Here is a 10000-nt window from a genome sequence, read left to right on the forward strand (position 1 = left end):
CTAATGGATAAGGCACTGGCCTCCTAAGCCAGGGATTGTGGGTTCAAGTCCCATCTGGGGTGCTCAGTCAGATGAGAGAGTCTGCAGATGCTTCCTGACTGCTGACTCTTCAGATAATCCAACATTTTCTTGGAAGCAGACTATATTTTAGAACAATTGGCTGTCAAGGATAGCCATGACCCAGAGCAAGTCATCGATTCCCATCCAGTTTGTACACTAAGCTACACTAGCTACACTAACAAAGGTTATCTGTAATTAGTGCACCAAGAAAGTGGTGGAAAAGCAACTCTTCAGATAATCCAACGTTTTCTTGGAAGCAGACTATATTTTAGAACAATTGGCTGTCAAGGATAGCCATGACCCAGAGCAAGTCATCGATTCCCATCCAGTGGCCTAATGGATAAGGCTCTGGCCTCTTAAGCCAGGGATTGTGGGTTCGAGTCCCATCTGGGGTGCTCAGTCAGATGAGAGAGTCTGCAGATGCTTCCTGACTGCTGACTCTTCAGATAATCCAACATTTTCTTGGAAGCAGACTATATTTTAGAACAATTGGCTGTCAAGGATAGCCATGACCCAGAGCAAGTCATCGATTCCCATCCAGTTTGTACACTAAGCTACACTAGCTACACTAACAAAGGTTATCTGTAATTAGTGCACCAAGAAAGTGGTGGAAAAGCAACTCTTCAGATAATCCAACGTTTTCTTGGAAGCAGACTATATTTTAGAACAATTGGCTGTCAAGGATAGCCATGACCCAGAGCAAGTCATCGATTCCCATCCAGTTTGTACACTAAGCTACACTAGCTACACTAACAAAGGTTATCTGTAATTAGTGCACCAAGAAAGTGGTGGAAAAGCAACTCTTCAGATAATCCAACTTTTTCTTGGAATCAGACTAGATTTTAGAACAATTGGCTGTCAAGGATAGCCATGACCCAGAGCAAGTCATCGATTCCCATCCAGTTTGTACACTAAGCAGAGTGGCGCAGCGGAAGTGTGCTGGGCCCATAACCCAGAGGTGGATGGATCGAAACCATCCTCTGCTAGGTTCTCTTTAAGTCTGCAATGATTGCGAACAGAAACCAACTCTGAAGCGAAACTTGTTTGACCATCTCCAAAAAATTAAAAAAACAATTTTTGTCTTGATAAGTGTAGATATGCCCGACTGTAGGGAGACTGTAAGCAGAGTGGTGTAAGCAGAGCCCCAGTGGCCTAATGGGTAAGGCGCTGGCCTTCTAAGCCAGGGATTGTGGGTTTGAGTCCCATCTGGGGTATTCAGTTAGATTTGAGAGTCTGCAGATGCTTGCTGACTGCAGAGTGTAAGATATCAAAGCCTCATTTTGTGAATTGGTTTTTGATTATCTGTCAAAGGTTGTTTGACCATCTACAAAAAATCCAAAAAAATTTGGATTGGAAAGACAAAAAAAATTTTTTTGTCTTAATAAGTGTAGATATGCCCGACTGCTGACTCTTCAGATAATCCAACATTTTCTTGGAAGCAGACTATATTTTAGAACAATTGGCTGTCAAGGATAGCCATGACCCAGAGCAAGTCATCGATTCCCATCCAGTTTGTACACTAAGCTACACTAGCTACACTAACAAAGGTTATCTGTAATTAGTGCACCAAGAAAGTGGTGGAAAAGCAACTCTTCAGATAATCCAACGTTTTCTTGGAAGCAGACTATATTTTAGAACAATTGGCTGTCAAGGATAGCCATGACCCAGAGCAAGTCATCGATTCACATCCAGTTTGTGCACTAAGCAGAGTGGCGCAGCGGAAGCGTGCTGGGCCCATAACCCAGAGGTCGATGGATCGAAACCATCCTCTGCTAGGTTCTCTTTAAGTCTACACTGATTGCGAACAGAAACCAACTCTGCAGCAAAACTTGTTTGACCAGCTACAAAAAATGTAAATGTTTTTATTTTTCTTGATAAGTGTAGATATGCCCGACTGTAGGCAGACTGTAAGCAAAATGGTGTAAGCAGAGCCCCAGTGGCCTAATGGATAAGGCACTGGCCTCCTAAGCCAGGGATTGTGGGTTCAAGTCCCATCTGGGGTGCTGAGTTAGATGAGAGAGTCTGCAGATGCTTCCTGACTGCAGAGTGTAAGAAATCAAAGCCTCAATTTGTGAATTGGTTTTGGGTTATCTGTAATTAGTGCACCAAGAAAGGGGTGGAAAAGCAACTCTTCAGATAATCCAACTTTTTCTTGGAATCAGACTAGATTTTAGAACAATTGGCTGTCAAGGATTGCCATGACCCAGAGCAAGTCATCGATTCCCATCCAGTTTGTACACTAAGCAGAGTGGCGCAGCGGAAGCGTGCTGGGCCCATAACCCAGAGGTCGATGGATCGAAACCATCCTCTGCTAGGTTCTCTTTAAGTCTACACTGATTGCGAACAGAAACCAACTCTGAAGCGAAACTTGTTTGACCATCTACAAAAAATTAAAAAAAAAAATTTATCTTGATGAGTGTAGATATGCCCGACTGTAGGCAGACTGTAAGCAGAGTTGTGTAAGCAGAGCCCCAGTGGCCTAATGGATAAGGCACAGGCCTCCTAAGCCAGGGATTGTGAGTTCGAGTCCCCTCTGAGGTGCTCAGTCAGATGAGAGAGTCTGCAGATGCTTCCTGACTGCAGAGTGTAAGAAATCAAAGCTTCATTTTGTGAATTGGTCTTTGGTTATCTGTAATTAGTGCACCAAGAAAGGGGTGGAAAAGCAACTCTTCAGATAATCCAACGTTTTCTTGGAAGCAGACTAGATTTTAGAACAATTGGCTGTCAAGGATAGCCATGACCCAGAGCAAGTCATCGATTCCCATCCAGTTTGTGCACTAAGCAGAGTGGCGCAGCGGAAGCGTGCTGGGCCCATAACCCAGAGGTCGATGGATCGAAACCATCCTCTGCTAGGTTCTCTTTAAGTCTACACTGATTGCGAACAGAAACCAACTCTGCAGCAAAACTTGTTTGACCAGCTACAAAAAATGTAAATGTTTTTATTTTTCTTGATAAGTGTAGATATGCCCGACTGTAGGCAGACTGTAAGCAAAATGGTGTAAGCAGAGCCCCAGTGGCCTAATGGATAAGGCACTGGCCTCCTAAGCCAGGGATTGTGGGTTCAAGTCCCATCTGGGGTGCTGAGTTAGATGAGAGAGTCTGCAGATGCTTCCTGACTGCAGAGTGTAAGAAATCAAATTGCCTCATTTTGTGAATTGGTTTTTGGTTATCTGTAATTAGTGCACCAAGAAAGGGGTGGAAAAGCAACTCTTCAGATAATCCAACTTTTTCCTCTGCTAGGTTCTCTTTAAGTCAACACTGATTGCGAACAGAAACCAACTCTGAAGCGAAACTTGTTTGACCATCTACAAAAATGTAAAAAAAATTTTTTGTCTTCATTAGTATAGATATGCCCGACTGTAGGCAGAGTGGTGTAAGCAGAGCCCCAGTGGCCTAATGGATAAGGCACTGGCCTTCTAAGCCAGGGATTGTGGGTTCGAGTCCCATCTGGGGTGCTCAGTCAGATGAGAGAGTCTGCAGATGCTTCCTGACTGCTGACTCTTCAGATAATCCAACGTTTTCTTGGAAGCAGACTATATTTTAGAACAATTGGCTGTCAAGGATAGCCATGACCCAGAGCAAGTCATCGAATCCCATCCAGTGGCCTAATGGATAAGGCACTGGCCTCTTAAGCCAGGGATTGTGGGTTCGAGTCCCATCTGGGGTGCTCAGTCAGATGAGAGAGTCTGCAGATGCTTCCTGACTGCTGACTCTTCAGATAATCCAACGTTTTCTTGGAAGCAGACTATATTTTAGAACAATTGGCTGTCAAGGATAGCCATGACCCAGAGCAAGTCATCGATTCCCATCCAGTTTGTACACTAAGCTACACTAGCTACACTAACAAAGGTTATCTGTAATTAGTGCACCAAGAAAGGGGTGGAAAAGCAACTCTTCAGATAATCCAACGTTTTCTTGGAATCAGACTAGATTTTAGAACAATTGGCTGTCAAGCCATGACCCAGAGCAAGTCATCGATTTCCATCCAGTTTGTACACTAAGCAGAGTGGCGCAGCGGAAGCGTGCTGGGCCCATAACCCAGAGGTCGATGGATCGAAACCATCCTCTGCTAGGTTCTCTTTAAGTCTACACTGATTGCAAACAGAAACCAACTCTGCAGCAAAACTTGTTTGACCAGCTACAAAAAATTTAATTTTTTTTATTTCTCTTGACGAGTGTAGATATGCCCGACTGTAGGCAGACTGTAAGCATTAGGCCCCAGTGGCCTAATGGATAAGGCACTGGTCTCCTAAGCCAGGAATTGTGAGTTCGAGTCCCATCTGGGGTGCTCAGTCAGATGAGAGAGTCTGCAGATGCTTCCTGACTGCAGAGTGTAAAAAATCAACGCCTCATTTTGTCAATTGGTTTTTGGTTATCTGTAATTAGTGCACCAAGAAAGGGGTGGAAAAGCAACTCTTCAGATAATCCAACGTTTTCTTGGAAGCAGACTAGATTTTAGAACAATTGGCTGTCAAGGATAGCCATGACCCAGAGCAAGTCATCGATTCCAATCCAATTTGTACACTAAGCAGAGTGGCGCAGCGGAAGCGTGCTGGGCCCATAACCCAGAGGTCGATGGATCGAAACCATCCTCTGCTAGGTTCTCTTTAAGTCTACACTGATTGCGAACAGAAACCAACTCTGAAGCGAAACTTCTTTGACCATCTACAAAAAAAAAAAAAAAAAAAAATTCTTGATAAGTGTAGATATGCCCGACTGTAGGAAGACTGTAAGCAAAAAGGTGTAAGCAGCGCCCCAGTGGCCTAATGGATAAGGCACTGGCCTCTTAAGCCAGGGATTGTGGGTTCAAGTCCCATCTGGGGTGCTCAGTCAGATGAGAGAGTCTGCAGATGCTTCCTGACTGCTTGGCTGACAATTGGCTGTCAAGGATAGCCATGACCCAGAGCAAGTCATCGATTCCCATCCAGTTTGTACACTAAGCAGAGTGGCGCAGCGGAAGCGTGCTGGGCCCATAACCCAGAGGTCGATGGATCGAAACCATCCTCTGCTAGGTTCTCTTTAAGTCTACACTGATTGCGAACAGAAACCAACTCTGCAGCAAAACTTGTTTGACCAGCTACAAAAAATGTAAATGTTTTTATTTTTCTTGATAAGTGTAGATATGCCCGACTGTAGGCAGACTGTAAGCAGAGTTGTGTAAGCAGAGCCCCAGTGGCCTAATGGATAAGGCACTGGCCTCCTAAGCCAGGGATTGTGGGTTCAAGTCCCATCTGGGGTGCTCAGTCAGATGAGAGAGTCTGCAGATGCTTTCTGACTGCAGAGTGTAAGAAATCAAAGCCTCAATTTGTGAATTGGTTTTGGGTTATCTGTAATTAGTGCACCAAGAAAGGGGTGGAAAAGCAACTCTTCAGATAATCCAACTTTTTCTTGGAATCAGACTAGATTTTAGAACAATTGGCTGTCAAGGATTGCCATGACCCAGAGCAAGTCATCGATTCCCATCCAGTTTGTACACTAAGCAGAGTGGCGCAGCGGAAGCGTGCTGGGCCCATAACCCAGAGGTCGATGGATCGAAACCATCCTCTGCTAGGTTCTCCTTAAGTCTACACTGATTGCAAACAGAAACCAACTCTGAAGCGAATCTTGTTTGACCATCTACAAAAAATTTAAAAAAATTTTTTGTCTTAATTAGTATAGATATGCCAGACTGTAAGCAGAGTGGTGTAAGCAGAGCCCCAGTGGCCTAATGGATAAGGCACTGGCCTTCTAAGCCAGGGATTGTGGGTTCGAGTCCCATCTGGGGTGCTCAGTCAGATGAGAGAGTCTGCAGATGCTACCTGACTGCAGAGTGTAAGAAATCAAAGCCTCATTTTGTGAATTGGTCTTTGGTTATCTGTAAATAGTGCACCAAGAAAGGGGTGGAAAAGCAACTCTTCAGATAATCCAACGTTTTCTTGGAAGCAGACTATATTTTAGAACAATTGGCTGTCAAGGATAGCCATGACCCAGAGCAAGTCATCGATTCCCATCCAGTTTTGTACACTAAGCAGAGTGGCGCAGCGGAAGCGTGCTGGGCCCATAACCCCGAGGTCGATGGATCGAAACCATCCTCTGCTAGGTTCTCTTTAAGTCTACACTGATTGCGAACAGAAACCAACTCTGCAGCAAAACTTGTTTGACCAGCTACAAAAAATTTAAATGTTTTTATTTTTCTTGATAAGTGTAGATATGCCCGACTGTAGGCAGACTGTAAGCAAAATGGTGTAAGCAGAGCCCCAGTGGCCTAATGGATAAGGCACTGGCCTCCTAAGCCAGGGATTGTGGGTTCAAGTCCCATCTGGGGTGCTGAGTTAGATGAGAGAGTCTGCAGATGCTTCCTGACTGCAGAGTGTAAGAAATCAAATTGCCTCATTTTGTGAATTGGTTTTTGGTTATCTGTAATTAGTGCACCAAGAAAGGGGTGGAAAAGCAACTCTTCAGATAATCCAACTTTTTCCTCTGCTAGGTTCTCTTTAAGTCAACACTGATTGCGAACAGAAACCAACTCTGAAGCGAAACTTGTTTGACCATCTACAAAAATGTAAAAAAAATTTTTTGTCTTCATTAGTATAGATATGCCCGACTGTAGGCAGAGTGGTGTAAGCAGAGCCCCAGTGGCCTAATGGATAAGGCACTGGCCTTCTAAGCCAGGGATTGTGGGTTCGAGTCCCATCTGGGGTGCTCAGTCAGATGAGAGAGTCTGCAGATGCTTCCTGACTGCTGACTCTTCAGATAATCCAACGTTTTCTTGGAAGCAGACTATATTTTAGAACAATTGGCTGTCAAGGATAGCCATGACCCAGAGCAAGTCATCGAATCCCATCCAGTGGCCTAATGGATAAGGCACTGGCCTCTTAAGCCAGGGATTGTGGGTTCGAGTCCCATCTGGGGTGCTCAGTCAGATGAGAGAGTCTGCAGATGCTTCCTGACTGCTGACTCTTCAGATAATCCAACGTTTTCTTGGAAGCAGACTATATTTTAGAACAATTGGCTGTCAAGGATAGCCATGACCCAGAGCAAGTCATCGATTCCCATCCAGTTTGTACACTAAGCTACACTAGCTACACTAACAAAGGTTATCTGTAATTAGTGCACCAAGAAAGGGGTGGAAAAGCAACTCTTCAGATAATCCAACGTTTTCTTGGAATCAGACTAGATTTTAGAACAATTGGCTGTCAAGCCATGACCCAGAGCAAGTCATCGATTTCCATCCAGTTTGTACACTAAGCAGAGTGGCGCAGCGGAAGCGTGCTGGGCCCATAACCCAGAGGTCGATGGATCGAAACCATCCTCTGCTAGGTTCTCTTTAAGTCTACACTGATTGCAAACAGAAACCAACTCTGCAGCAAAACTTGTTTGACCAGCTACAAAAAATTTAATTTTTTTTATTTCTCTTGACGAGTGTAGATATGCCCGACTGTAGGCAGACTGTAAGCATTAGGCCCCAGTGGCCTAATGGATAAGGCACTGGTCTCCTAAGCCAGGAATTGTGAGTTCGAGTCCCATCTGGGGTGCTCAGTCAGATGAGAGAGTCTGCAGATGCTTCCTGACTGCAGAGTGTAAAAAATCAACGCCTCATTTTGTGAATTGGTTTTTGGTTATCTGTAATTAGTGCACCAAGAAAGGGGTGGAAAAGCAACTCTTCAGATAATCCAACGTTTTCTTGGAAGCAGACTAGATTTTAGAACAATTGGCTGTCAAGGATAGCCATGACCCAGAGCAAGTCATCGATTCCAATCCAATTTGTACACTAAGCAGAGTGGCGCAGCGGAAGCGTGCTGGGCCCATAACCCAGAGGTCGATGGATCGAAACCATCCTCTGCTAGGTTCTCTTTAAGTCAACACTGATTGCGAACAGAAACCAACTCTGAAGCGAAACTTGTTTGGCCAGCTACAAAAAATGTAAAGTTTTTTATTTTTCTTGATAAGTGAAGATATGCCCGACTGTAGGCAGACTGTAAGCGGAGTGGTGTAAGCAGGGCCCCAGTGGCCTAAGCAGAGCTCCAGTGGCCTAATGGATAAGGCACTGGCCTCCTAAGCCAGGGATTGTGGGTTCAAGTCCCATCTGGGGTGCTGAGTTAGATGAGAGAGTCTGCAGATGCTTCCTGACTGCAGAGTGTAAGAAATCAAATTGCCTCATTTTGTGAATTGGTTTTTGGTTATCTGTAATTAGTGCACCAAGAAAGGGGTGGAAAAGCAACTCTTCAGATAATCCAACTTTTTCCTCTGCTAGGTTCTCTTTAAGTCAACACTGATTGCAAACAGAAACCAACTCTGAAGCGAAACTTGTTTGACCATCTACAAAAATGTAAAAAAAATTTTTTGTCTTCATTAGTATAGATATGCCCGACTGTAGGCAGAGTGGTGTAAGCAGAGCCCCAGTGGCCTAATGGATAAGGCACTGGCCTTCTAAGCCAGGGATTGTGGGTTCGAGTCCCATCTGGGGTGCTCAGTCAGATGAGAGAGTCTGCAGATGCTTCCTGACTGCTGACTCTTCAGATAATCCAACGTTTTCTTGGAAGCAGACTATATTTTAGAACAATTGGCTGTCAAGGATAGCCATGACCCAGAGCAAGTCATCGATTCCCATCCAGTTTGTACACTAAGCTACACTAGCTACACTAACAAAGGTTATCTGTAATTAGTGCACCAAGAAAGGGGTGGAAAAGCAACTCTTCAGATAATCCAACGTTTTCTTGGAAGCAGACTAGATTTTAGAACAATTGGCTGTCAAGGATAGCCATGACCCAGAGCAAGTCATCGATTCCAATCCAATTTGTACACTAAGCAGAGTGGCGCAGCGGAAGCGTGCTGGGCCCATAACCCAGAGGTCGATGGATCGAAACCATCCTCTGCTAGGTTCTCTTTAAGTCTACACTGATTGCGAACAGAAACCAACTCTGAAGCGAAACTTCTTTGACCATCTACAAAAAAAAAAAAAAAATTCTTGATAAGTGTAGATATGCCCGACTGTAGGAAGACTGTAAGCAAAAAGGTGTAAGCAGCGCCCCAGTGGCCTAATGGATAAGGCACTGGCCTCTTAAGCCAGGGATTGTGGGTTCAAGTCCCATCTGGGGTGCTCAGTCAGATGAGAGAGTCTGCAGATGCTTCTTGACTGCTTGGCTGACAATTGGCTGTCAAGGATAGCCATGACCCAGAGCAAGTCATCGATTCCCATCCAGTTTGTACACTAAGCAGAGTGGCGCAGCGGAAGCGTGCTGGGCCCATAACCCAGAGGTCGATGGATCGAAACCATCCTCTGCTAGGTTCTCTTTAAGTCTACACTGATTGCGAACAGAAACCAACTCTGCAGCAAAACTTGTTTGACCAGCTACAAAAAATGTAAATGTTTTTATTTTTATTGATAAGTGTAGATATGCCCGACTGTAGGCAGACTGTAAGCAGAGTTGTGTAAGCAGAGCCCCAGTGGCCTAATGGATAAGGCACTGGCCTCCTAAGCCAGGGATTGTGGGTTCAAGTCCCATCTGGGGTGCTCAGTCAGATGACAGAGTCTGCAGATGCTTCCTGACTGCAGAGTGTAAGAAATCAAAGCCTCATTTTGTGAATTGGTTTTTGGTTATCTGTAATTAGTGCACCAAGAAAGGGGTGGAAAAGCAACTCTTCAGATAATCCAACGTTTTCTTGGAAGCAGACTATATTTTAGAACAATTGGCTGTCAAGGATAGCCATGACCCAGAGCAAGTCATCGATTCCCATCCAGTTTGTACACTAAGCAGAGTGGCGCAGCGGAAGCGTGCTGGGCCCATAACCCAGAGGTCGATGGATCGAAACCATCCTCTGCTAGGTTCTCTTTAAGTCAACACTGATTGCGAACAGAAACCAACTCTGAAGCGAAACTTGTTTGGCCAGCTACAAAAAATGTAAATTTTTTTATTTTTCTTGATAAGTGAAGATATGCCCGACTGTAGGCAGACTGTAA

At 44.6% G+C, this 10000-nt stretch overlaps 12 non-coding genes across 12 annotated transcripts in view; all 12 read left to right on the top strand.

The window, feature by feature from the left end:
* The window catches only part of trnar-ccu (transfer RNA arginine (anticodon CCU)), a 73-nt gene extending 11 nt beyond the window's left edge, over positions 1–62 (top strand). Inside the window, exon 1 of the tRNA in view lies at positions 1–62. This exon is cut by the window's left edge and continues 11 nt beyond it. This is a non-coding gene — a tRNA (tRNA-Arg).
* Positions 63–1201: 1139 nt separating this feature from the next.
* On the top strand, positions 1202–1274 carry trnar-ucu (transfer RNA arginine (anticodon UCU)). Its single transcript has one exon. It is a non-coding gene; the product is annotated as a tRNA-Arg (tRNA).
* A 716-nt stretch (positions 1275–1990) lies between these two features.
* On the top strand, positions 1991–2063 carry trnar-ccu (transfer RNA arginine (anticodon CCU)). Its single transcript has one exon. It is a non-coding gene; the product is annotated as a tRNA-Arg (tRNA).
* Positions 2064–3067: 1004 nt separating this feature from the next.
* Positions 3068–3140, top strand: trnar-ccu (transfer RNA arginine (anticodon CCU)). The gene has a single exon. It is a non-coding gene; the product is annotated as a tRNA-Arg (tRNA).
* A 302-nt stretch (positions 3141–3442) lies between these two features.
* On the top strand, positions 3443–3515 carry trnar-ucu (transfer RNA arginine (anticodon UCU)). Its single transcript has one exon. It is a non-coding gene; the product is annotated as a tRNA-Arg (tRNA).
* A 1711-nt stretch (positions 3516–5226) lies between these two features.
* On the top strand, positions 5227–5299 carry trnar-ccu (transfer RNA arginine (anticodon CCU)). The gene has a single exon. It is a non-coding gene; the product is annotated as a tRNA-Arg (tRNA).
* A 454-nt stretch (positions 5300–5753) lies between these two features.
* trnar-ucu (transfer RNA arginine (anticodon UCU)) lies at positions 5754–5826 on the top strand. The gene has a single exon. It is a non-coding gene; the product is annotated as a tRNA-Arg (tRNA).
* Positions 5827–6293: 467 nt separating this feature from the next.
* On the top strand, positions 6294–6366 carry trnar-ccu (transfer RNA arginine (anticodon CCU)). The gene has a single exon. It is a non-coding gene; the product is annotated as a tRNA-Arg (tRNA).
* A 302-nt stretch (positions 6367–6668) lies between these two features.
* Positions 6669–6741, top strand: trnar-ucu (transfer RNA arginine (anticodon UCU)). Its single transcript has one exon. It is a non-coding gene; the product is annotated as a tRNA-Arg (tRNA).
* Positions 6742–8060: 1319 nt separating this feature from the next.
* Positions 8061–8133, top strand: trnar-ccu (transfer RNA arginine (anticodon CCU)). Its single transcript has one exon. It is a non-coding gene; the product is annotated as a tRNA-Arg (tRNA).
* A 302-nt stretch (positions 8134–8435) lies between these two features.
* On the top strand, positions 8436–8508 carry trnar-ucu (transfer RNA arginine (anticodon UCU)). The gene has a single exon. It is a non-coding gene; the product is annotated as a tRNA-Arg (tRNA).
* Positions 8509–9480: 972 nt separating this feature from the next.
* trnar-ccu (transfer RNA arginine (anticodon CCU)) lies at positions 9481–9553 on the top strand. Its single transcript has one exon. It is a non-coding gene; the product is annotated as a tRNA-Arg (tRNA).
* The last annotated feature ends 447 nt before the right edge of the window (positions 9554–10000 follow it).

Source organism: Trichomycterus rosablanca, chromosome 18, assembly GCF_030014385.1.
Source record: "Trichomycterus rosablanca isolate fTriRos1 chromosome 18, fTriRos1.hap1, whole genome shotgun sequence".
In the NCBI taxonomy this organism is placed as follows: Eukaryota; Metazoa; Chordata; class Actinopteri; order Siluriformes; family Trichomycteridae; genus Trichomycterus; species Trichomycterus rosablanca.